The sequence below is a fragment of the Budorcas taxicolor genome, chromosome 9 (genome assembly GCF_023091745.1).
Source record: "Budorcas taxicolor isolate Tak-1 chromosome 9, Takin1.1, whole genome shotgun sequence".
NCBI lineage: Eukaryota > Metazoa > Chordata > Mammalia > Artiodactyla > Bovidae > Budorcas > Budorcas taxicolor.
In genome coordinates this window covers 44,205,681-44,221,434 of record NC_068918.1, presented here as the reverse complement: position 1 = coordinate 44,221,434, position 15,754 = coordinate 44,205,681, and the positions used below count along the sequence as shown (strand labels likewise).

Here is a 15,754-nt window from a genome sequence, read left to right as displayed (position 1 = left end):
GTAATCACGTTTACATTTGTCTTTGATTCGTTGTCCCCAGAGCCAGAGGTTGTACCTGTAGCGTTTGTGTTTTGAATGCTACCTTCTTGTTCTCTTACACTCTATAAATAATGAATTAAAAACAATTATGTATAGTTTTCATATTAAAATGTATTGAATGGATAATAAGGCATCTTACTATTCCTATAAAAGGCTGGATTTATTCTAAGAAAATTGGTATACTAAATGAGTTTCACCTTTTAAAACAGCATTTTTTTCTTGTGTTTTAGTTGGAAATTTGCCTCTGTAAGTCATACTGTTAGTAACACATTCACTTTATATCTCTAGAGATATAAGTCACATAGTGTTTAGAGTAGTCAACAACCTGTGATGCAGTGATTTTTTTGACAGGCCCCTCCTGGGCTTTTATCTACTCCACAAACTACCCACCTTAGGTTTGATTTAATCGTTCCCCTCAAAAGGAGTCCCAGAAAGTGAGCCCAAACAAAAAGCTACTATCCCTTTATAGTTGGAAAATAGAGGACACTAGCGATGTGCTCAGCATCCGACTTTTATCTCTAAGATGATAAACTGTCCCAGATGCACCTCTGGCCAGGGAGAAGGAAGGACTTCAAACAGTACTATGTGTCCAGCAATACCATTGTAACACTTCACGTTTGAATATCACATCCCGGTTTCCAGAATGTGTCTGCATTTTGCATTGCTTTGTGCTCCTGTGGTACAAATGGGGAAACTGAAGTAACAAACAGAGCTAGAAATCAAACTCATGTCTTCTAATTCTTGGGTTTTTCCCACTTTGGCCCATAGCTGCCAAGTTCATAATAGAAGCACAAAAATACTTGGGGTGTGGTGGACACAGAGGTGCATCAAGTTAATCCTGTGACTTGAAATTAGGAAGGGCCTGGCTGTTCCTGTTCGCTGGTGTGGTGCCAGCAGGTTGAAGGGGTAAAGGACAGCTCTGCGTCTTCATGCCTGTGCCATGTGGCTACCTCTGACTCTGCTCCCTGTGCTTAATTATACACCCCCACCCCGTGCCTGATTGCTTCCCAGTGGGGACTGACCTCTGCAAATAAAGTGGTGATTTCTTTGCTAATGTTGGGTGTATTGAAATGATATGGGTGGACTGGAAAACGAAATTCTTTTGCTTGGACATTTCAACATCACCCAGTATCCCATTGCCTTTTCTTCAGTGCTTTATTCGTTGTTAATTCTTTTTTAAAAAATATTTATTTATTTGGCTGCACTGGGTTTTGGTTGCAGCATGTGGGATCTTTTTTAGTTGTGGTGTGTGGGATCTAGTTCCCTGCCTGGGAATCGAACACAGGCCCCCTGCATTGGGAATGCAGTGGATTCCAGCCATTGGGCCACCAGGGAAGTCCCTTATTGTTCGTTTTTGTTCATTGTACGTACTCTCTTAAGCAGGTTTGCAAACCTTAGTCAATCACTGCAGTAGAGTCCAAGCCTCAAAGAAATTAGACTATGGGTGACCATTTAATCAAAAAGCTCCATAAGTAGTGTCCTCATTCTTAGACTTGGTAGTTGGAAATGAAATAAAATATTGTAGCCTGAGAACTCTTATCCCCACCCCCTAATTACAGTCTTTCATTATATCGCTACCTTTCCTCAGTTTAATTTCATATATTCATGTATCATTTCTATTTTTTCAGAGAGGCCCTTTCTGGGCATCTTAACTAAATGTGCACCATTTTTCAGTTTGCTTCCTGAAGCTTCTGGCAGTCCCTCCCAAATACCTGCAGTCTTTCCTACAAATGTGATGCAGGCATCTTCACTTCCTTTTTACTAGATGTTACACTGAGAATCGGAGAAGGCAATGGCACCCCACTCCAGTACTCTTGCCTGGAAAATCCCATGGACGGAAGAGCCTGGTAGGCTGCAGTCCATGGTGTCACAAAGAGTCGGACACGACTGAGCGACTTCCCTTTCACTTTTCACTTTCCTGCATTGGAGAAGGAAATGGCGACCCACTCCAGTGTTCTTGCCTGGAGGATCCCAGGGACGGAGGAGCCTGGTGGGCTGCCGTCTACGGGGTCGCACAGAGTCGGACACAACTGAAGCGACTTAGCAGCAGCAGCAGCAGCACACTGAGAATAAATAGTGGTTCACTGACATTCCAAATAGTGCTGTGCCCGGACGATGTTTGATCCTGGGAGTGCCCCCAGCTGGACACTGAACGCTTCTGCTATTTCAGGTCTTGTTGCTCAGAGGGGCCAGAGTGTGTATTCAGTCACTTGTCTTGATCTGCATGCGGCTGATTCCCTGTGAGGACTCACCCCCGAGGAGCTTGACTAGTGGTCCTGATGTTGTTCGTCTGGACTGTGTGCCTTTGAGAGATGCACGACACATTCATTTCAGAGGGACTTTTGCTCCAGCTAATCCTCCGTGCTAGAGCCGTGCATTGTCAAGAGGCTGTGCAGGGCAGTGATTATCAGAAATTACAGGAGACCTAACTTGTATTCATGTGCTGCTGTTCCCATGAGTTAATAGTTTCTTTTTCCTTCCTTTTATTTTGTTTTAAATGAGCACAACAGAACAACAAGGTGATTTATGAGATATGACATATTTATGTTCTCTGCTTCTAATTTTCATTGTGATTCATGTTGTTTCCAGACTGATATTTTTGTTGTTGCTGCTGTGAGAAGGAAAAAGATGACTGGAGAACATTACTTATGCATTGGTAGCCTGCAGTCATATTGCTGCTACCTGGGTTATCAGGGATTTAAAAATAAAACCCAAACTGTATGCTAAACATGAGGTAGAAACCTCGAGGCCAGGCACAGAAGTTCATCAATAATAATAACACCAATAATAATTTTAACAATCCTTAGAGAGCTTTCTACTTTTTAAGCACTTCTACACACATCATTTCATTCAAGTCTCCCATCAGCCTTGTTAAGGTTGATAAGGCAACTATCACCCAAATTTTAACAGGTGAGGAAATGAAAACTCACAGAGGACAAGTGGTTGACTCCCTTCACAGTATGGTTTCAATGTAGATCTCACTGTGTTCTCTTCAAATACTCCAAATCACCATGAAAACAGAAACTCAGCGTACCTGATACAGCTTCTCAAAAGTCAAACCGACTATATTGCTCTATAATGTGTGAGCCAGCAGTCTACATTTCCTAATAAATTACCAGTTTTCACTTTCACCTGTTGTGCTGCTTTGTGGGGAGTTGCAAAAACGACTCTTAATAAAAGTCATACAAAAAAATGTCACTGAAGGTCTTTCTTTTATCAGAGCCTGGAAAATTGAGGCTGTAGATGGTTTGATGAGAAGGAGTGAATGGAGGACTCTGGCAGAGGTAGGGAACCACCTTCCCTTCCTTGGAGGTACAGAGTGATAAAGTGCAAAGCAGGAAGAGACAGCCCATAATGGAGGATCACTTAAAATCTGATCAAGAGATTTCGATCAGTGTGAAAAAGAACTCAGAACATGGTTATTTCTGTTGCAGCCTGCAGACTGAGTGATGGAAAGTCTTCAGACTGTTGTGAGAGTGAGGATGAATCAGATGGAGATTATTAATCCTGATATCTTCATTTTATACCTGAATATTAAAATTGAGAAATTTATGTAGTAGAAAATGACATCTGGGTAATGGCCTAGATATGGGATTTAAGAGAAAGGGAGAAAAATATTAATTTATTAACACTGATAAATGTTAAATGTCTTTCTGGTAGAAATGAGCCTGTACCCCGTGTCCTGCATTGCCAGACTATTTCTATAGGAATCCTTACCAGGCCAGTTGGGTGCCTGTTAGCTGTGGTATTCGTGCCAGTTGGCCGTATCAGATCATAGAGATTGCCTGTTCTGGGTATTCTAGAGGAGAGGCTCTCAACTTAGCCATGGAGTGAGCCAGAGGCTCTAGGTTTGTTTATATTCCAGAGATGTCTGGGGAACCTTTGGCATTTATTTTTAAATGCTAACATCCTTTCACTCTGCTTCACTCACCCCTGCCTCCAGGACTGGCTACAAGTAAAACTAAAGAAGAACATCTCAACTTACCTGGAGGGAAAAGGTGGCCATTCTAAGATAGTAATCATGGGCAGTATTCAGAAATATAAATAGTTGAGGTTCTCCTTTTTAATAGGACCACCTCTTTGTTGCTTGGGGTGCCACATTGGAGGAATGAAAACAGATTTCAGTATTCCAGTAGAAAAAACATAACCAGAAAGAAAAATTCTCTTAGGTAAAAAACCTTTGGTGAGTTCTAAAGATAAACAGCACAGGCTTTTGCATTGTTCCTCTTTGTCTATAGGAAGTCAGTTTCAGTAAGTGGTACAGATACTACTTACGTTTCAAGAACAGAAGCTAAAAAGAGCCGGCCCAGCTGGAGGCTGAATGCACTTTTCTTTGTGTGTGTTCTTGTTGATGAGAAATGCCCACACACTAGCTCCTCTGGCCACACAAGGAAGTCAGGTAATTGAAGTAGTGATGGATGGTGCACTAAAGTTTAAACGTTTTAGGGGGACCTATCTTATTAACACTTTAAAACAAGTGAGCATAATATCATTAATTTTGATTAATTCATTTGCTCTTAATATAGCTTTTAATTTGTAATTCTATGTGAATTACAATGTAATTTGGCATTAATTATACTAAATTGACTATAAGTCAGCCAATCACAATGGGAAATTACTCACAGCTGAAAGTAAAACTAGAATTCTCCATCCAGAAAGGACAATGCTTAGTTAAGAGGCAAATAGACTTTAGACATCCCTCTCTTTGGCTGTGAGAATGACATTGAACCTGCCGAGGGCTGTAAGCAATTTCTTATTCTGCTCACTGCTGGGACTGTATACTCTGGAGTGAAGCCCAACACAGAGAGTAAATAATAAAGTAAACAAAGGGATTGATTTGTCAGGTTGCCAGGTCTCCTGAAGAATCTTTCTGTTCTTCTCATCTCGTGTACGATTTAAGCCACGTAGAGGGGCTGTGTAGTGCTTTCAAACGATGAATTCCACACCTCTTGGATTCAAGAGGCTAGAACAGACACTGACACAGGTCTGCCTGCTTTTCATCCTCCTGGTCTGTGAACCAGCTAAGGAAATTCTCTCTTAAACCCCACATGCTGTCAGTGTCCCAAAGCCACTCTTTTTAAAAAATATTTTTATTTATCTGTTTGTTTGGCTGCTCTGGGTCTTGGTTACGGCTTGTGGGATCTAGTTCCCCAACCAGGGATCAAACCCGGGTCCCCTCCATTGAGAGCTCGGCGTCTTAGCCCCTAGACCACTAGGGAAGATCCCCAAAGCCACTCTTAATTGACCAATATACAAACTACCTTCTGGGCAGAAGGAAGTCTGTGCCTTAAAAACCAATGCTACTCAGGGAGAAGAAGGGAACACTCAGGAGATGCAGAGCCTGGTCATTAATAAAGCTTGTTGGAGGCCCCTGTGCACACACCACAAGTAAGACGCCTGAGAAAGTGGTGGGAGAGCGAAGATGGTTTTGTAAAATAATTGTGTCTGAACCATTTGCCAGATATCTTTCTAGAAGAATTGTCTCCTAAAAACAGTCAGAATGAAAACTTTGAGATGCTAAGAAAACTTTGAGATGGCAAATTTAGCAATATCCTGCTCGAGGTATACATGTAAGTAGAACGTGAGTCTGAGTGAACTCCGGGAGTTGGTGATGGACAGGGAGGCCTGGCGTGCTGCGATTCATGGGGTCGCAAAGAGTCAGACATGACTGAGCGACTGAACTGAGCTGAACTGAAGTAGAACTATGGAAATTTTGTACATTTTTGATACTTTTGGGGTGAGCACTTGACCCATAAAATGAGATCTAACTATGAGCAGATTAAATATTGCATGGAAAATTCCAGGCTGTTTTAAATAATTCTTTTTACTTTGTCTATTACATACCCTTATTCTATCATTCCAACTCACAGTCTAGCAAATAAAATGGCCTAAGTTTTATGTAAAAGTTTTGAGTGGAGAGGTTAAAAGCTATCCTGTCCCTTGTCTCTTTACACACACAGGGGTCAGGTTCACACCACACACACAAACACACTTGCAGGTAGACAGACACATATGCACATCACAGATTGCACACATATTAATTTTTATAGCTAAAAAGCTTTCCTTTGTTCTGCACTATTGACCTGAATCATAATACTCTCATGATTGGCTGGTTGATCCCAAGATTAAAGAAGAAGATAGAAGTTAAAAACTTAACTTTTGCTACTCCAGGTGTATATTCTATTATCATAAATTATTTAAGAATATTAATGACTATAGTCTGTGTAGTTGCCACATGAATGCAGCAAAAATCACCTCAAATTTTTTTTTTCAAATTTCTTTGTGCCGAATTTCACCTGGCCTGTCGCAGAAATTTGTATTCCTTTTCCTCAAATATTCTTTTTAATGTCAGCATAGGTTTGGTGGGTTCCACCTACCCCTGTGGCTCCCAGTACAGCTACGTGTTCCTAACTCAAAATCACCATTATTTGATCTGTACACTCTGATGGACGAGCTCCTTTGAGCTCCTAATGTGGTGATCTTCAGTAAAGGATTTGGGGCAGAGAAACTGGTACTGAAGTAAGCAGAGCAGAGGGGTTGAGAGAAAACATTTACAAGATATTTCTGGCCTCAGTTTTATCATCTCATCATTTAGAATGCCAGTGGAATAAATGGGTCTGTTAATCAAACAGCACTGAGAGGTTAGGTCATTGGAAGGCTTTTTAGTCATTTTGTGCTTTTCAAGAGTGAATTTGTTAGAATTATGCTGAATACCCACTTAAAGCCTCAGCTGATAACCCTACCTGTGTTTTATAACTCTGCACTGTCAGAACTCATAATAAGTCAAACATTCTTTCAGTGGTGCTCATAAGGGAGGGAAGAAAAAAAAAAGCCCACAAATTTAAGAGTAATTTCAGATTGTAAATGAAAAGGAGAGGCACGACTGTTCATTTGCACCAATCATGCCTTCCTTTCATCTGCTCTGATTAGGCCTGGTGCGGTTTCATCAGACCCCTCCATCACCGAGCTGTCACTCCAGCCGTCTGTTGATTGAAAACAATCAAGGCTCTGATGGCACAATTATTCTGACCCTTTAACTAGAGGCTGCTGTGATAATGAAAGGTTGATTATGATAGTTTGTGCCTCTTTCAGTTTGCCAAGAAGGTTAATTTGGGCATCAGACGGATGTTTAATGGGCGCTTGCTGGCTACACTGAGGTAAATGAGAACGTGCAGTCTTGGATATTGCACGGATATAGTTTGGCTGTCAATCATTGTCATTTGGAGTTTGTGCCTCACACTCTGGAAATCACATTTTATTTTTTCCTTGGGATTTAATTTATTCTGTGCCCCGAGGAAGTTCTTTCACTCAGTGACCTTCACAGCAGCTTTCTCTGCCTTTTTTTTTTTCTTTTTTCAAATGGAGCTCAAAGGCACAACACATCTAGAAGAGCATTTTTCTTTCATTTTCACTTAAAAATGGAAACTTTAAAAAATCCATCCTTATCGCGGCCTTCCAATAGAGCAAATGTTCCCATCCTGGTTGTGCAGTGGGGGAGTGTAAATGACAGGGGTACTCTGGCCAGCTTGCTAATGCAGTAGCTCCCACAGTTGTTGTGCACTGCTTGTTACACCAACCAGCAAAGCTGGGAAATTCAAAATGGGCGCATATATGAACTGAAGGCTCCATTCGCCTTATGTTTCTCTCACCAGCATGTCTCACAGCAGTCTGATGAATTCTTGTTTCCAAGGGCAGCCTCTGACTCCTTTTGCCTCCTTGAGAAGCACGAGGGGAGGGGTTGAGCTGGGGAGACACGGTTGAGCTGGGGAGACAGATATTTGTCGACAGAACAACGAAATTTCAATTTGTATCATCCGAGCACCTAATCTTGTTGCTTTTTGAAGCATAAGGTAAAAAAGATGCAGGCGTCTAATAGTGCTGGTGTTTACAATGCATAGCTCATTTTAGTCCTCGTTTATGCACACCTTTTAAAACAAAAAATGAAGGAAAAGAAAAAATAAAGGAAGGCCTTCATTTCTGTCTCCAGGCTCTGCATAGTGGTCTCATAGATTAGGGACCTGAGAGCCAGAATCACTGTTCTGCGTTTTCATTTATGTTGTCTTCGGGTCCTCCCTTCCACACTGTGAACATTCAGCAGCATGTTTCTACTTAGCTGTGGGACATTTTTTCTTACATGTCAGTTGTAAAACAATTAAGTGTATAGATGTTAAAGTGACAGAGTCATAATGATTATAATTTTACTTCAAGTGTTCTATTTTCACATTATTTCTTGCTTGAAAAAAAGCTATTCGTTTTTGAATGGTAAAGGGAATCATTAAGCGATAATTCAGTCTCACGTGAAGAGGCTCAAAAAAATGAATTAAGTCACTGAATTCAGTTACTGTTTTAAGGCAGCCCTTATTTAAGTAACAGTGCTGTTTAAAATATTTGAAAATATATGAGAATAGGGTCGTGCGTGTATGTATATATAGTCTAACTAGATTCTTCATTGCACTAGACCACGAATAATTACTTTTGTTTAGCTCTCTGGATAGCATGGATAAAATCACCCTCAGGGATGCTTAGTAAAATTACTGATTAGTTATGTCTTGTTTTTATTTCAGCAGCAGAGAATAAAAAGGTAATTAGGGGAGAAAAGTCTCAGTCAATCAAGAGAGGTTTTTTCTTTTTTAGTATTTAAAAAATAAGATGACTTGCTACAGTGGTATCTATGTTTTATTTTTAGATTCATTCTGTTTGCAAATTAATGAGACTTAAGCAAAAAAAAATTTTTTTTGAAGTATAACATTATTTCAAATCATTTTTGGTCTAAGCCTGTGTTTCTACCTTCCCCCAGCCTGCTGAACCCTTTACCTGTTGTGGGAAACTAATATCTAAAGATAAAGAACTTTCTCTGTGTCCTTATAAGCTCCCCACCACATTCCCAGAGCCGTGCTCTCACGGTGCCTCTGTTCACTTGAGCCTGCATGCCCTCAGCAGTGATGTCCCCCATTACGGGGTCCCCAGAGTGTCTCTCTCTGCTGTCTCCTGGCCTCTGCTCCTAGGGCTGGGCTCCGTTACTGGCACCACTTTCTGTTTCCTCTTCAACTCTTCCGTCTCCACCTTCGAGGTTCCCCTTGTTGTTTCAATACGTTGCTCCTCTGAATGCGGTAAAGATGTCTTGGGTCTGTGACTTCTTCATATTGCAGTCTCGTAATTCCTTCAGCAAATTTTTTTTTGCTGACCAAAAAAGATTTTTTTCTCCTTCAGAAAATAACTTACAGATTTCCTTCTGGACGCCTGGCCATGCTTCTTCTCTCAGGATAGCGTGGAACTTGCTCCTTCTCTCAGGAGAACAGTTACTGTTCATTCCTCCTAGTGCTCTTTCCTTCACCCACTGCAGCCCCTCCCCCCTCACAGGTTTTCTGAGATTGTCAAGCCACTGGCTCTCCTGCACTGGGCCTGTCTTCCCACACACCCATTTTCCATTGTTACTGTTCAGTCACTAAGTCATGTCCCACTCTTTGCAACCCCATGGACTGCAGCATGCAGGCTTCCCTGTCCTTCACTATCTCCCAGAGTTTACTCAAATTCATGTCCATTAAGTTGGTGATGATATCCAATTGTATCATTCTCCGCCACCCTCTCCTCCTGCCTTCAATCTTTCCCAGCATCTGGGTCTTTTCCAATGAATCGGCCTTTGCATTAGGTGGCCAAAATATTGGAGCTTCAGCTTCAGTATCAGTTCTTCCAATAAATATCCAAGATTCATTTCCTTTAGGATTGACTGGTTGGATCTCCTTGCAGTCCAAGGGACTCTCAAGAGTCTTCTCCAGCACCACAATTCAAAAACATTAATTCTTCAGCGTTCAGTCTTCTTTACGTAACTACGTCTATACGTAGTTGCGCCTATACATAACTATCCATTTTCCATACATGGCTATTATATATTGGCTTTCTAAGTCACCTCCCCCACTCAAAAAAAAATCATAATTGTGCTGAAAAGAGTGTATCTTTTTTGACAAAAATATCACTTTTATATTATATTCAAAGGTGCTTCAGGGTATGAATAGAGGATTCTATGTTCCTCATTATTTATACTGTGATGAAATGAAGGTGAAAAATGCAGTGTGAAGTATCTTTTTCACACATTAGTAGCCAGGCTGGAATTCCCATGGTGAAGGTGGTTTAGTGGTCAGCATGGCATCTATGTGTGTTCTTTGCAACTTACTGAGTGTAGGCCCTAGTACCCCAGCCCACCAGCTCCATCCCCTGATAATAGAGGCTGGCCCCTGACTATGTTTAGTCATGTGCTCCAGATAGTGAGTTCCTGACTCCAATCACTGTACTCTTAGCTCCAAATTAATGTTTAAAGTAACCTTTGAGGATTCTTTTCTTTTTCTTTGGAGGCTGCCAACATTAACCCTTACCTGCAGCTTAGGTACTTCCTGAACATCTAATTCATCACGGTACCCTTATTTGAGGGATTTGACTGTCTCTGTGTCTGTGACCTGGGGCAGCTGCTTAAGCCTGTGAGCTCCTTTTGGTCATTCAAGTTTTCATTTCAGGTGGAGAGTGTATGTGCCAGTGAACCTGTAATTGATTCATTATTATTGAATCAGTTCATAAAGAAATATTCAAAGGCTTGATGCTCTCAGGATGCTCCAGGGCATGTTTACAAATTAAACAGCTTTAAAACAAAATAAAACAAACTTTAAAATGTATAAATGTACCAGCAATATTTACAACACCCATAAGGGACATGGCAACATTAAAATATGGGTTTTGCTTGTGTCTGCAAATCTGCCTACAATAGACTGAAGCTTCTAAAACTGTAGGATTTTTCTTCCCCTGATTCCATACTCCCTGAGTATATTTTACAGGTACGTTAAGACACTTGAGGTCAAGAGCAAGGCTTGAGTTATATGGTACTAACAGAACTTGGAACTGAATGGCAAATAAGACTGTGTGTGTATATATATATATGTAGAGAGAGAGAGTGAGAATTTCTTTCTCACTGGCTAAGTTCCTGGCACATAATGGACACTCAATAAGAAATTGAAGGGACTTCCCTGGTGGTCCAGTGGTTAAACCAGTGCACAGGGTGCAGGTATAATTCCTAGTTGGAGAACTAATATCCCACAGACTTCACAGTGTAGTCAAAAGAAAATAAAGTAAGAGAATTCTTGGTTTCAGTTCAGTTCAGTCGCTCAGTCGTGTCTGACTCTTTGCAACCCCATGAATCGCAGTACGCCAGGCCTCCCTGTCCATCACCAACTCCCGGAGTTCACTCAGACTCGCATCCATCGAGTCAGTGATGCCATCCAGCCATCTCATCCTCTGTCGTCCCCTTCTCCTCCTGCCCCCAATCCCTCCCAGCATCAGAGTCTTTTCCAATGAGTCAACTCTTCTCATGAGGTGGCCAAACTGGAGTTTCAGCTTTAGCATCATTCCTTCCAAAGAAATCCCAGGGTTGATCTTCAGAATGGACTGGTTGGATCTCCTTGCAGTCCAAGGGACCCTCAAGAGTCTTCTCCAACACCACAGTTCAAAAGCATCAATTCTTCGGCACTTAGCCTTCTTCACAGTCCAACTCTCACATCCATACATGACTACTGGAAAAACCATTCTTGGTTTATCGTAAAAGAAATACAAATTAAAAAAAAATAAATTGAGGAATGGATGAATAAAAATACTAAAAGATTCGTGATTATATCATTTACCCCAGAGCCAAAAGAAGAAGAAAGTAATCAACTTAATCAATCATTATTAGTTTTCTCAAGTCAGATAGCTTAGTGTATGCATATAATTTCCTTGCACTAAGTTAACTGAGTTGAGATTTAAGGGAACTGATGGACTTGAATTCAAATATTTTTAATGGGACATTTAAACCAAGTAAAGAAAGTGAATATATCCTGACTGTTATGCAGAGACAACCAAGTTTATGTCTGTGTCTCTCTTTTCATTCATTTGTTCACCCCTCATTCGTTTTTCTCTTACTTGAAATTTAACAAAAATCCTGTATCTTTAATTACTGGGTTACAATTACTGAATTCATTGGTGTAGAAATAGGCTCATCTTAAGGGCTTTAGATTTTAATCTGCAACAGATTCTCTGCTGTGATTTTACTATCATTTTATAACATGAAGTATTTTAATAGTGTAGCAAATTCCTTATCATCTCTAGGGATCTCTCAAAATTTATGTCAATATTGCACGACATTGTTTTATGTAAAAATTGTCTGAATATGCTGGCTTTAACATGAATTCAGAAGGATAATTGAATTGAGAATTAGCTCCATCTCTTGGTGGCTCATTGCCATCATAATAATTCTGTTTATTGTCTAAATGTCATAGTTTTCCAAGCATTTTCACATGTCATCCCATTCAGTCCTATGCAGACACTGTGACGTAATAACATCATCTTTGTTTTACAGATGATGAAACCTAGGCTCAGTATATTTATGTTTTTCATAAACACTCAGATATGTTAAGAAGCCTTTTATCCTTTTCATTGTGTCACATTCACCTCCATGGGCATGTACCAGTTAGCGGCAGAAAAAAAGCATCAAAGTTTCCCTGTCCTTTCAGTTGACTTCACCCTGATAATGCACCCTCATTGCCTGCAATACCTGGGGGATAATGTGAAATGGTGTGACCCAGGGAGGGTCACTTCTGCTCCCTGTTGCCAGTGGGATACCGTAGGATTTTCTTCTTTGACCAAGTTGGTTTTCTCTGATTATCCCGTGTTGTTCTGACAATATAAGCTTAATATCTCACCACCACATGCAGTATCCCTTTTATTTCCAGAAGGACATTGTATCTTACTTATATATAAATGTGCATCACTAATATCTTACTTAGAAGTCTCACCCATCAATTTAGCATCAGGTGATACTCTGATGCCATCAGCAGTTAATGGATGAGTATTACCTTTTGGCTCAGACCATTATTAGACTATTTAAGTCAAGTAAAAGATGTTATTTCTGAATGTACTTATATTCTGCTAAGTGTGAATAGACCAGGAGTGGGTTTCATTTTTCCTACATCAGTGATGTTGATCGTCTTTATAGTCCTGAGGGACATTCTTCCCACCTAAAAAGCTTTGTATATTCTAGATATGGGGATGGTGTATTTAAAGCCTCTCCTGGAGTAAAACTTTACATGACTAGTTTCTTAAATATTTTCATTTCTAAATAAAATCTCATTCTGGGATTTTAAATAAATAACACCTTGAAACAGTCGCCTTACAAGTTTGAAATGTGTGTTCTTTGGCTGAGATCATTTTCTTTCTGTGTGGGCCTGTGTACACATGCACTTTCACCTGCCGTACACAGGTGTATGTTTCTGGTGAGTTCAGAATTATAGACAAAAGCCATCGCTTTGTTGTTCCGAGAAGATATTTATAAAAACTATTTGTGCTATGGAAATCTGTGGCTTGGATACTAGACACAGTGATTAGCTTTGATTGTCTTTCCTACCTGTAGAAATTTTGGAGGGTTCTACTTTATGTTTTTAAGTTTTCAAAATTTTAATTAAAAATGTTATTATTTTGTTGGTATTTGCCTTACATATTGAGGTGCTCCTATTGTTGGTTGCATATAGATTTATAATTGTTATATCTTCTTCTTGGATTGAACCCTTGATTATTATGTAGTGTCCTTCTTTGTCTCATAACAGTCTTTGTTTTAAAGTCTATTTTGGCTGATATGAGTATTGCTACTCCAGCTTTCTTATCACCCATCCAGTCTATGTCTTTTGGTTGGTGTATTTAATCCATTTACAGTTAAGGTAATTATCGGTATGTATGATCCTATTATCATTTTGTTTATTGTTTTTGGTTTATTTTTGTAGATCTTTTCCTTCTCTTGGCAAGTTTACTGACTATAGAGAAGTTCCTTTAGTGTTTGTTGTAAAACTGATTTAGCGGTGCTGCATTCTCTTAGCTTTTGCTTGTTTGGAAAGCTTTTGATTTCCCTATCAAATCTGATTGAAGGTCTTGCTGGACAGAGAATTCTTGGTTGTAGGTTCTTCCCTTTCATCACTTGGAATATATTGTGCCATTACCTTCTGGCTTGTAGAGTTTCTGTTGAGAAATTGGCTGATAACCTTGTGGGATTTCCCTTGTATGTTATTTGTCTTTGTTTCCCTTGTTGCTTTTAATATTTTATCTTTGTCTCTAATTTTTGTCACTTTGATTACTGTGTGCCTTGGGGTGCTCCTCCTTGGGTTTATCCTGCCTGGGACTCTTTGTGCTGGATTTGGTTAACTAGTTCCTTTCCCTTGTTTGGGAAATAAAAACAATTCATTATTATTTTTTAAGTACAGTTGATTTACAGTGCTGTGTTACTTCCACTTGTACAGCAAAGTCATTCAGATATATATATATACACACACAGACACAGACACACACATATATATACCCACAAGCTGAAATCAAGATTGCTGGGAAAAATAACAACCTCAGGTGCAGATGATACCACTCTAATGGCAGAAAGTGAAGGGGAACTAAAGAGCCTCTTGATGAGGATGAAAATCTGGCTTAAAATTCATCATTCAAAAAATGAAGATCATGGCATCCAGTCCCATCACTTCATGGCAAATAGATGGGGAAAAAGTGGAAACAGTGACAGATTTTTTTCTTGGGCTCCAAAGTCACTGTGACTATAGCCATGAAATTGAAAGCTGCTTGCTCCTTGAAAGAAGAGCTATGATAAACCTAGACAGTGTATTAAAAGCAGAGACATCACTTTGCCAACCGAGGTCCATGTAGTCTAAGCTGTGGTTTTTCCAGTCGTCATGTATGCATGTGAGAGTTGGACTATAAAGAAAGCTGAGCACTGAAGAATTGATGGGTTCAAACTGTGGTGCTGGAGAAGACTCTTGAGAGTCCCTTAGACAGCAAGGAGATCAAACTAGTCAGTCCTAAAGGAAATCAATCCTGAATATTCATTGGAAGCACTGATGCTGAAGCTGAGGTTCCAATACTTTGGCCACCTGATGTGAAGAGCCAACTCATTGGAAAAGACCTTGATGTGGGGAAAGATTGAGGGCAAGAGGAGAAGGGGGTGACAGAGGATGAGATGGTTGGATGGCATCACCGACTCAAGGGAAATGAGTTTGAGCAAACTCAGGGAGATAATGAAGAACAGGGAAGCCTGGTGTGCTGTAGTTCACAGGATCTAAGAGTCAGGCATGACCTAGTGACTGTAAAAAACCACATTCTTTTTCCAGATTCTTTTCCCTTTTAGGTTTTTTTTTTTAATTGAATATAGTTCTCTATCCTATAGTGTAGGTCCTTGTTAGTTGTTTTACATATATTAGTGTGTATTTGAGGATTCTACTTTAAAATATTACTTTTTGGTGGATCTGTAAGTGACATATATCCCAGAGATAAAGAGACTCTTGCATCAACTCACTCATTCTACAGATGAGATGCCAAATGACTGCTCCAGTTGGTCATGGACTCTTGCTGTTCTTTATATTGACTTTTCAAAGATCAGCTCAAATTGGTGGCCAGTTCTTATAGACGTAAAAGATATCATGGTATACTAATGTCATCTCTTTTTCCTACTTCTGTTTTTTCTTGATATATAATTTACCTTTTTAAAAACTGCCTTGTGTTGGAAGACTGAACCAAAGGACAACTCAAGTCCTTGTGTTTGCCCTCACAAATTCCTGGAACTTAAATGGGGCAGGCCTCAGGGCACTTTTCCTGTGGTTCCTCCAGTCCTGTGTGTTTATCAGTCTATGGGAGACATCCTTGGTTGCAAGGG

At 40.0% G+C, this 15,754-nt stretch overlaps 1 protein-coding gene across 1 annotated transcript in view; it reads left to right on the top strand.

Moving 5' to 3' along the window:
* The window catches only part of KLHL32 (kelch like family member 32), a 179,224-nt gene that overhangs the window by 123,490 nt on the left and 39,980 nt on the right, over positions 1-15,754 (top strand). The window lies entirely within an intron of this gene.